This window comes from Petaurus breviceps, unplaced genomic scaffold (genome assembly GCF_028583685.1).
Source record: "Petaurus breviceps papuanus isolate PSGF00001 unplaced genomic scaffold, PetGlider_PUasm1.0 91133, whole genome shotgun sequence".
Lineage (NCBI taxonomy): Eukaryota > Metazoa > Chordata > Mammalia > Diprotodontia > Petauridae > Petaurus > Petaurus breviceps.
This window is the reverse complement of record NW_027187419.1, coordinates 15111232-15120692: the sequence shown is the minus strand read 5'-3', so window position 1 is coordinate 15120692 and position 9461 is coordinate 15111232. Positions and strand designations below refer to the sequence as shown.

General features: G+C 40.2%; 1 long non-coding RNA gene across 1 annotated transcript in view; it reads left to right on the top strand.

Annotated features, from left to right (window-relative positions):
• The first annotated feature begins 117 nt into the window (after window positions 1-117).
• LOC138155311 (uncharacterized) overlaps window positions 118-9461 on the top strand; it is a 76965-nt gene continuing 67621 nt past the window's right edge. Inside the window, exon 1 of the long non-coding RNA XR_011166798.1 lies at window positions 118-253. This is a non-coding gene — a long non-coding RNA (uncharacterized lncRNA). The remainder of the gene's footprint in view (window positions 254-9461) is intronic.

Here is a 9461-nt window from a genome sequence, read left to right as displayed (position 1 = left end):
TCAGCCGCTATCGTTAGGCCATTGGTTCGGAAGGATCTGTCAATCTGGCTTATCCGCCCGCCCCAGGGTTAGCGTCACAATGGGAATCGAACTCATGAACTGGTCCCCGGATTCCTTCTCTGGAATGCTGCGGCTCCAGAATTCATTATTCCCACTTCTGCGCTCTCTCTTTGGTGTACGCCGCTGTCTGTCACGAGAGCTCTCGACGGGGATTGGTCCCCTGCGATCTCCGAATCCATTGGGTTTAAACGAGGTAAAAGGAGCCAAGTGTCTCTGGTGACCCGGGTTCTTTACCAGTAGGGGAGGGGAGGAAAAGTGGGCCTGGTGTACCCCTGGGTGAAACTGGAGGAGGAGACAAACAGCAGGGTAGGTAGAGGAGAGAAGCCCAAGGGTGAAATCTAGAGGAAAAGTCCGTGTCCATCGTCTCAAATGTGTTGTATATCCTGTCTTTGGAATGGAACGTCTATACTTGAATCTTTTAGAACAGGAATCTTATCCAGCATCCTCCATAAAATAAATGGGGGAGGGCGATGTGGTTCTTTCTACTTCACTTTACTCAGTGTTGCTTTTACGTGATACATATTTTTGCCCTTCATTAGTGCTGATGGCCTTGCTGAATAAGAGTTTTGTTTGCACACTCAAAATTAGCAGAACCTTTTAAAAACATATTGGAGATTTGCATACAGAGTAAGGGCTTTTCTGAATTTAACCTTTGAAACCTCTCTAATGGGTATTTTATTAACACTCACATGCATGAAGGGTATTCATTCATTCTTGTAAAATAAATAACAAGAATGACTTGAGATCTTTTCTATTTTAAATAGAGAAGAGCCAAAAGTACCTGCTTTCTTAGATATAACTTCCTAGCCTGACACCCTCAGAGAGGAAATCTCTAAGTTAGATCAGGCCACTGACAAATCGTAGGTCCAAGGCAACCACCCAGACTTAAATGTAATTGGGAAATATTTAACAAAAATTCTTTAGAACATAAACAATGTTAATATGTAAGTTTCTGAGTCAATATGCTGAAGCAGGGATTCTTATGTATGGTTTAGTGACCCCTATTTCTATTTAATACCACTGACAGATGGTCTAATATTGAGGTCTAGGAATTCTGGGACCCTGAAATTCAAGGACAATTGATTGATTTACTCGTGGTCTGGTCCAGGCTGGTCCTGCCTCAACTTACTCAACTCAAGCCTTCTCTTTCAGCCAGAGATAAGGTTTATTAGAACACCAGTCTGGGTGGGTGAGATTTTAAGAATCTGTCCTTTTGGTCATCCTCTTAAGGAATCTGAGCATTTATGACACTTGTATTGACAAGCCAGATCGAATCTAAGCATATTTGTGACTACAAGCAGGCCAGACTCTTAGGGAATCTGAGCATTTTAATGGGGGGTGGGGGAAGGGAAGGGAATGAGATGGACCTCATATACAGGAAGACTGTGGGAAGGATCTAGGATTGGTGGAGTAGTCTTCGGTGAATTGGAGATAACAGAGAAGGACCAGGTGCCCCAGGAGAATGCCAGGGACCTGGGCCATGTAGAAGGGGTCTAGAAGGAATTAAGGAATGGTGATCAAGGGTGGAGCCACAACAAAAGGGCAGTTGAAAGGAATACTGGGGTGAAAAGAAGGGGGGATTTCCAGAGCTGGTACATGTCACTAAGACCAACTATCAGTTCAGTTCTTTGAATTTCTGTGATCAATACAACAGGCCCAATAACAAAATGGCTAGAATATCCTATAGACATAAAGACCTACTGCCCTCCTGCTGGGGACCAACTGAATCAGAAAACGAATATAGAAAAAGACAGTTTCTAGCTTGAAATGTCCAATAAGCAGTTGGTGATGGGAGAGGAGCTCTGAAGAGAGCTTAAAAATGGATAAGTAGATCTGAGAATTATCGGCATAGAGATAACTAAGACAGTAGGAACTGATAAGATGACCAAGTGAGGTGGTCTAGAGAAAGAAGAGTAGAGGGCTCAGGACAGATACTGGGGGAATATCTATGGATAGTGGAGGAGAATCCAGCAAAAGATACTAAGAAGAATTCATACAAGAAGGTGAAAAGGAAAGAGCAGTATCTAGAGGCATTGTCTAAACCTAGAGTATCTAAACCTAGAGTGGAGAGAATATTCAGGAAAAAAATGATCAGTATTTAAGGTTAGAAAGAGATCAAGAAGTGGGGTGGCTAGGTGGCGCAGGGAATAGAGCACTGGCCCTGGAGTCAGGAGGAGCTGAGTTCAAATCCTGCCTCAGACACTTAACACAAAAACTAGCCATGTGACCTTGGGCAAGTCACTTAACCCCAATTGCCCTACCTTCCCCCCTCCAAAAAAACCAAAACAAAACAAAAAAAAAGAAGGGAGTCACTAAGATGCCTAAGCAGGAGTAAACCAGTCCAGTTTGAAACAGGATATCAAAGCTTCTTCAGCACAATCAGCAGTGGGGTCAGACTCATGAGTGGCTGCTGAACTTGTAGTAAGGGTGAGATAAGAAACTCGGTCAGAAAAAATTTGATGAAATGAAAGCTTCTGTTGTAGAAAGCTTTCTTAAATAGGTTTACCATAAAAGAGAATAAAGATGATAGCTAGTAGAGGTAGAATGACTAAATAAGTATTTGTTTTGTTTTAAAGTCGGAGGAGGAGACGTGCATGTTTTTAGGTAACTGGGAAGTAGCCAGTAGATTGGGAGAAATTGAAGATCGGTGAGAAAGTGGGGATCATAGAGGAGGCAACCTACTGGAAAATATGGGATAGAATTGAATCAAGGAAACATATAGGAGTTTGCCTTGGCAAGAAAAGACATGTTCAAGGAGAAGGGCTAGATTACAGGGGTGGGCAAGCTTCAGGCTTCTAGGTCCTCAGTTACAGCCCTTTGACTGAATCCAAACTTCCCGTAAATAAATTCCCGTAATAAAAGGATTTGTTCTTTAAAATTTGGACTCAGCAAAAGACCACACACAAGGACCTAGAAAGCCACATGTGGCCTCGAGGTTTCAGGTTCCCCACCCCAGGCTAGAATCTTCAACCTCTCACAAAGGCAAGAATAGTGAGAGAAGACATCTAAGTGATGTGAGATGAGGAGAAGGAGCTGCTTTCAATGAATGGCCTCATTTTTTTCCAGTGAAATGTGAGACAAGATTGACAGGAGCAAGGATTGGGGGTGGGGTGGGGATCGTACTATGAATGAATGGCTTGAAAAGGGATGAAAAGGTTTGGAAAAGCCACTGTGGTGAGATATTGATTTCATTAGGGAGGTATAAAAGGATTGTTTTGCTCAGTGAGGACCCAATCAAGATTGTGCAACATAAATTTGTAGGAGGGGTGGCCAGGCAGTAAGAGTGCTGGCTGGCCCCAGTGTCGGGAGACCTAGGATTGGTTCCGGCCTCAGATACTCGGCATCCACACAAAAATAACTGGCTGTGTAACCGTGAGCAAGTTACTTAACCCTGATTGCACTCCAAAAGGAAAAAAAAAATTGTAAGGGGACCCAGTCAGCATGGTTTAGTGATTTTCTCTATCTCCTTTCACTAGCATATAAATAGGCAGTGGACAATGGGAGTAAGAAAGTTGGGGGTTGGTTAGCCATGACCGATGATTGATGATGGCTATTGGCAAGAGACTTGATATAGCATACAATTTAATTCACCAAGGGGTTGAGATAAGGAAGGCAAGGCATTATAGCCAGTAAAGGAGTGATGGGCTGGGAAAGAACTAAAGAATATGAGGAACAAGTTTAGGGATTGTAAGGCAAAGTGAAAGGTAGAATGATACAAAATTTTAATTAGATAAAGGAATTTTGGAGTTCATGATTATGGAAGTTGAACACTTGTGGGTGATGGTCATGTCAAGGTGCTGCCCTTTTGGTGTTTAGCTGAGGTAGATTAAAAGAGTAGGTCATAGGAATGAGTACTCTGAAGAACTAGGAAGATAAGGTGTTTGAGGGAATATTAGTGTATCTGTTGATGTCCTCTAGTATAAAAGCAAGAGTTGGAGTGGAGAGACTGTGTTTGGCAGAACACATGAGTTTTGGGGGATTCCAGCCTCTAATGAGAGGGCTGCTAGCAGGTGTTCTAGCATTATCACAGGTTCACTCTTGATCCAGGCTGACAGGAAGATAGGAACAGAGACACAATAATGGGTTAAAAAAAAGCTAGCTTACTTTGTTCCAGTCTATTCTTCTCAAGAGGGTTGCTGATAGTGGGAGCACCAATTTCTACTGCTTCCCGTAGCAGCAAGCACCCCAGGGTGGCTGCCAACACAGATTCTTAGATCTGCTTTGTTAAAGGAAAGCAACTCAACAATGGCTTCCCAGAGTCTCATCTGATCAAATCACAGAACACTTCTCAAAGTGAGCCCCAAAGTAAAGCCTCACATCAGGGATTATATAGCCTTCTCCTGGGTCAGAGAATGTAACAACCTTCTGGACCCACTGACCAATCAAAAAGTATCTACTGAAAAACAAGCCTCCCACCCCAGGCTCCAGGTGCACTTTAGCCTAGGGGCAGGGAAGATCTTAAAAATTTACATTCCCATTACACTTCCCTAATCACCCTTTTCAGGAATAAATAAGGCACCTTATCAAACTCTTTCTGTGAGATGAATGTGGTTCTGTTAGCCAAACTAGTGAGTCATAAAGTAAAGAAAGAGAATCCATTGTCACTAATGAATATTGATACAAAAAATTAAGTGAAATATTAGCAAAAAGGCTATAGCAATATATCTAAAAGTTATTCATTAAGATCAAATTATATTTATTGCATTAATGTAAAGATGATTTAACATTAGGAAAACTATTAACATAATTAATTGTATTGATCACAAAACAATATTTAGTACACCCCCACCCTAATTAATGTAATTATAGAAGGCCTACAAATCTCTATTTTGTCAATCAAAGTGTAAACTAAGGGTGAACAAGGCCTAGACATTTCTGTTGATTCAGTAAATCCAAACTGTAAAATAGACCTAAACAATTCCTTAATCATCTTCAGAAGAGTGAAGTACTTTGATCATTGGATGAAAATTCAGGGGTATGTTGAAACCCAATTAAATTAACCTTATCACAATAACAAAGTTTATCAGATGATAATCATTAAATATCATATTTTTGGCCTAAGTCTGAATTAATCAGACTGCTTTGCCTTGCTTTAAAAAGGCCTTTTCCTGTGCCAGCAACTTCAGACTGGAGGTGAGATTCCCCTTATCTTGGGACATATTCCATATGGGAGGAAAACAGACATCCCAAGACCATAAATTGCAAATGGACCCTGTTCCATTTGTTGTCTTCTTAATTGCATTTACAACCAAGAAACTTACATTCTCACAATGAGGATAGTAACATATGGAGATCATAAATTTGTGTTACATGGTCATCCTGAATTGGGATGGTTCTAAAATGTATATAAGTTTTCTCATTCCTCTGTACAGACAGATAGGACTTAGCACTCATAACTCCTTGTACAAGTCTCTAGTCTTAAGGGAATAAATGCTACAACTGTTTATTACCTAGTGTGTTGTCTCCTTTAACCAAACTTTTATAAGGTTGACATGGGCCCTTAAAAATCTTTTTACTGTCCTTTTCTTTCCTTTGTCATAAAATGTATCACTAGGGGACAGCTGGTGTTACAGTGAATAGAGCACCAGCTCTGGAGTCAGGAGGACCTGAGTTCAAATCCAGCCCCAGACACCTGACTCGAAACTAGCCATGTGACCTTGGGCAAGTCACTTAATCCTAATTGCCCTACCTTCCCCCCTCCAAAAAGAAAAAAAAAAGTATCACTAGAAATTGAGAAAATAATTACATTCTGGAATCCCACATAGATAACAAATATATGATAGTTCACTTACACCTCTAGAAAAACAACACTGGCCAATGGCTGTAAAACTCTAAATTAACTTATATATAAATATGTCCTTACATGAAACTCACTGTACATCTTAAGAAGGCTTAAAAAAAAATCACACCCCCATTTTATGCAAGGTTTCCCATTTACTCAATAGGAATTCCACAACACAGAAAACTCTGGCACAGAGTTGATAAGAATTTATGACTAGATGATTCTAAGAATCCTTGTAGGCTTACAAAGGAGATTTTAAAAGGTCTTTTCTTTGTATGATAACCAATTTTCCTTTTTAAAATCCCTATGTGGGGGCGGCTAGGTGTGGCAGTGAATAGAGCACCGGCCCTGGAGGCAGGAGGACCTGAGTTCAAATCCAGCCTCAGACACTTGACACACTTACTAGCCATGTGACTTTGGGCAAGTTGCTTAACCCAAATTGCCCTCCAAAAAGCAAAAAAAAAAAAAATTACTGTAAACAGAATATCATCTCATTGTTAAGATTCAGGAGCACCCCAAAATGTTGGGGTGCAGAATGTCAAAGAATAGATGCATGGGTCACAGTGTCTTGAATGAATTTTTTCAGACCATCTCCAAGATAAATAAAGGCCTCTATTGGGGGTGATACACCTAGTGGACTCCATTCCTTATGGGAGACTGAGCACTTAGCCAGGTTAAGTGTTGTCATGCTGAAAGTTTAGTTAAAAGAGTTTGGTTAAAACAGACTAGGTGATATATAAATATGTATATATTTAATTATGATATATATAAATTCATATTGTTTATTCCCTTAAAGCTAGAAGATACATGCTATATGGAGCCAAAACATAAGTTCTGATTGCCTGATAAAGGAATGACCATCTTTAAATATCTTTTAGAACAACATGTTTTAGAACAATCCCAACTCAGGGTCCCTATGTCACTCAAATTTATGATCTCCATATAAGTTTAACTATATAATAAGAAAGGAATTTTCTTAATTAAATAGGTGGTAAATACAGTAAAATAATAAAATTGATTATTGTTCAGACCCTGGCCCTTATTAAGGGTATTGAACTGATATTACATGATTATCAATATTAAATGATTATCAGTGTCTAGTGTATATATAGTGTGATGGGATGGAGGAACAGGGAGCAGGAGAAAGGGGGAGGACAGAAGCATAGCTTGGGAGTGCCTAGAATATCAAGTAATCCAGAGTTGCTTTGTATGCATACAGATAAACAAGGGGAACCCGAAAAGGCAAAGGAATTGCTGCTCTGGAATGTCAGGTAGTTGGGGGTTCTTTGTGAATGCAAACAGATGAGTCTGAGGTGGGGGCATCAATGCATAGTCTTCTTGAGCACTTGGCTGTCACATCCTGCATTTTATCTCATATCTCACATACTGCATCCTGTTTGCTCCTATCTGGCCTCATCATCATCATCACCATTGGCACTGTATACTGATCACATCTAAAAACCCATATAAAGTTATAAAGTCTAATTAGACATAATAAAAACAGTTAACATTCATACAGTGTTTGCCCAGTGCCAAGTACTTTATACTCATGTAATCCTCACAGGAAGCCTGGGTGGTGGGTGCTATCTTTATAAAGAGCCACCTTAAGTATTCCAGGTTCCAATTCCCATCCTCCTGGGAATTTTAAGCTTTGAATACTAGAAAATACATATAAAATTTTACAAACAGTTTGAAATCATCCCTGTTATCATCAGGTAAGCTTAAAGAGTGCTGGGCTAAAGTATCCTAAGATTTGGGGTGGCTAGGTGGAACAGTGAATAGAGCACTAGGCCTGGAGTCAAGAGGACCTGAATTCAGATCCAGCCTCAGACCCTTAGCACAAACAAAGTAGCTGTGTGACCTTGAGCAAGTCACTTAACCACAATCACCCTACCTTCTACCCTCCAAAGAGCAAATAAATAAATAAATAACCTAAGATTTTAAGTTGAACTACTGCTTTTGGCCTAGGCAAAAAGACCTAAGGAATTTGATTTAATGCTGACAGGGCATGGCCAGTTTCCCTAGGCAGAAACCTTTTAGAGGTTTCATGGAGGAATTACTTAAGTAGTGAAATTAAGATTTTTATATGAGAATCACAGATCACAATAACCAATGCTGATTAAAGACCGATTTCTAAAAATCTTTTCCTTTGCACTTTCTAGTTCTTAACTGAAGTTAAATAACTGCACTTTAACCATTTAAGCATGGGGCTAGCTCCTGAAATCTTAAAATATTGACACCCTAAACCAGTTATTAATTTGCTACTGATTTTTTTTTACATAAGTCTTTTAACAATCAAATCCATAGCCCAAAATAATTAGAGTTCACATTTCTAACAATATTTCTAATACAATAAATAATTTATGTTTGGCACTTTTCTTTAACACATTATAAATCATATACCTGGGGTAACTTGTCTTACTAACAAACTTCCTGACCCATATAGTATAATAACAATTTGATGCCCATCTGGTTCTATCTTCCCAATAATAGTATATAGAACTTTAATTTATAATTTCAGTGATTTATTTTACACAAGAGTTATTTATTCCAAGCATTTCAGGCTAGGTGCAGGCAATGAAAGGTAGTTAATTAACTGAGAAGGGCAGATTGCCCCAGGTGAATAGCTTATCATAAAATTATGAGGTATAGGGTTAGGGGTGCTTGAGACCCCAAAATACCAACATGCTGGGTCCTGTTTAATGAATTCGACTCAAGAGTTCTCTTAGCCAAAGAAAAGCAAATTTTATTAAAAGTTCGCTTGCATTGCACACAGAGTAAGTCTGTGCTAGAAAATTCTATGGTGCTCTCACACCACATGGACACAAGATGGAGACTTATATACAGAAAGGTTGTGGGAGGAATCTAGGGGTGGTCTGTGATAGTAATGGCAATTAAAGATTCCCCTGTATTGGCTTGGTTTTCAAATTGATTGTGTTAAAACCCAGAGTTTGTTAATCCCACCTGTGGGATGGGCTTGTTGATGTGAAAAGAAAGTCCTGAACTGGGAGGAGCTGGTGATGTAGATTTGGAGAGACACTAGAGAGAGGCGGAAGATCTTTTTTTTTTTTTGGAAGCAGCACCTCGTGGAGAGAGAGAGGCTAAGAGAATTGCTGGTGGCCGCTTTGAATTGCCCTGGACTTTTGAGACCTGCCCCCTGAGCTGCCAAGGACTGAGGAGACATGGCTGTTTTGCTGGTACTTTGTCTGTCTGTTTTGATGTTATTTTGCCAGATTTGTCCACTGGTGAAAGACTGTCCTGTTGAAGAAGTCCTGGAACCTGGCATTTGGTTAAGAAGGCCTGAGACTGTCCTGCAGACAGAGAGTGAATACTGTCCACTGGTGAGGGACAGTACTGTTGTTGCAGGGGTCTGGAGACTGTCCGGCAGACAGAATGAATACTGTCCACTGGTGAAGGACAGTGCTGTTGTTGCAGGGGTCTGGGAGCCTTTCTGTTGGTTCAGAAGCCCTGAAGAAGGATTTTCTTGTTGTATGTTTACAGAAATCCTGGGAGAGGGCTTTGCTAATGTGTTCAGGGGTTCTAGGACTGTTCTACAGACAGAGGATAAATTCATGAAGGGACTGGCAATGTATCTTATGGCCTTGCTAAGCCTTGTCTC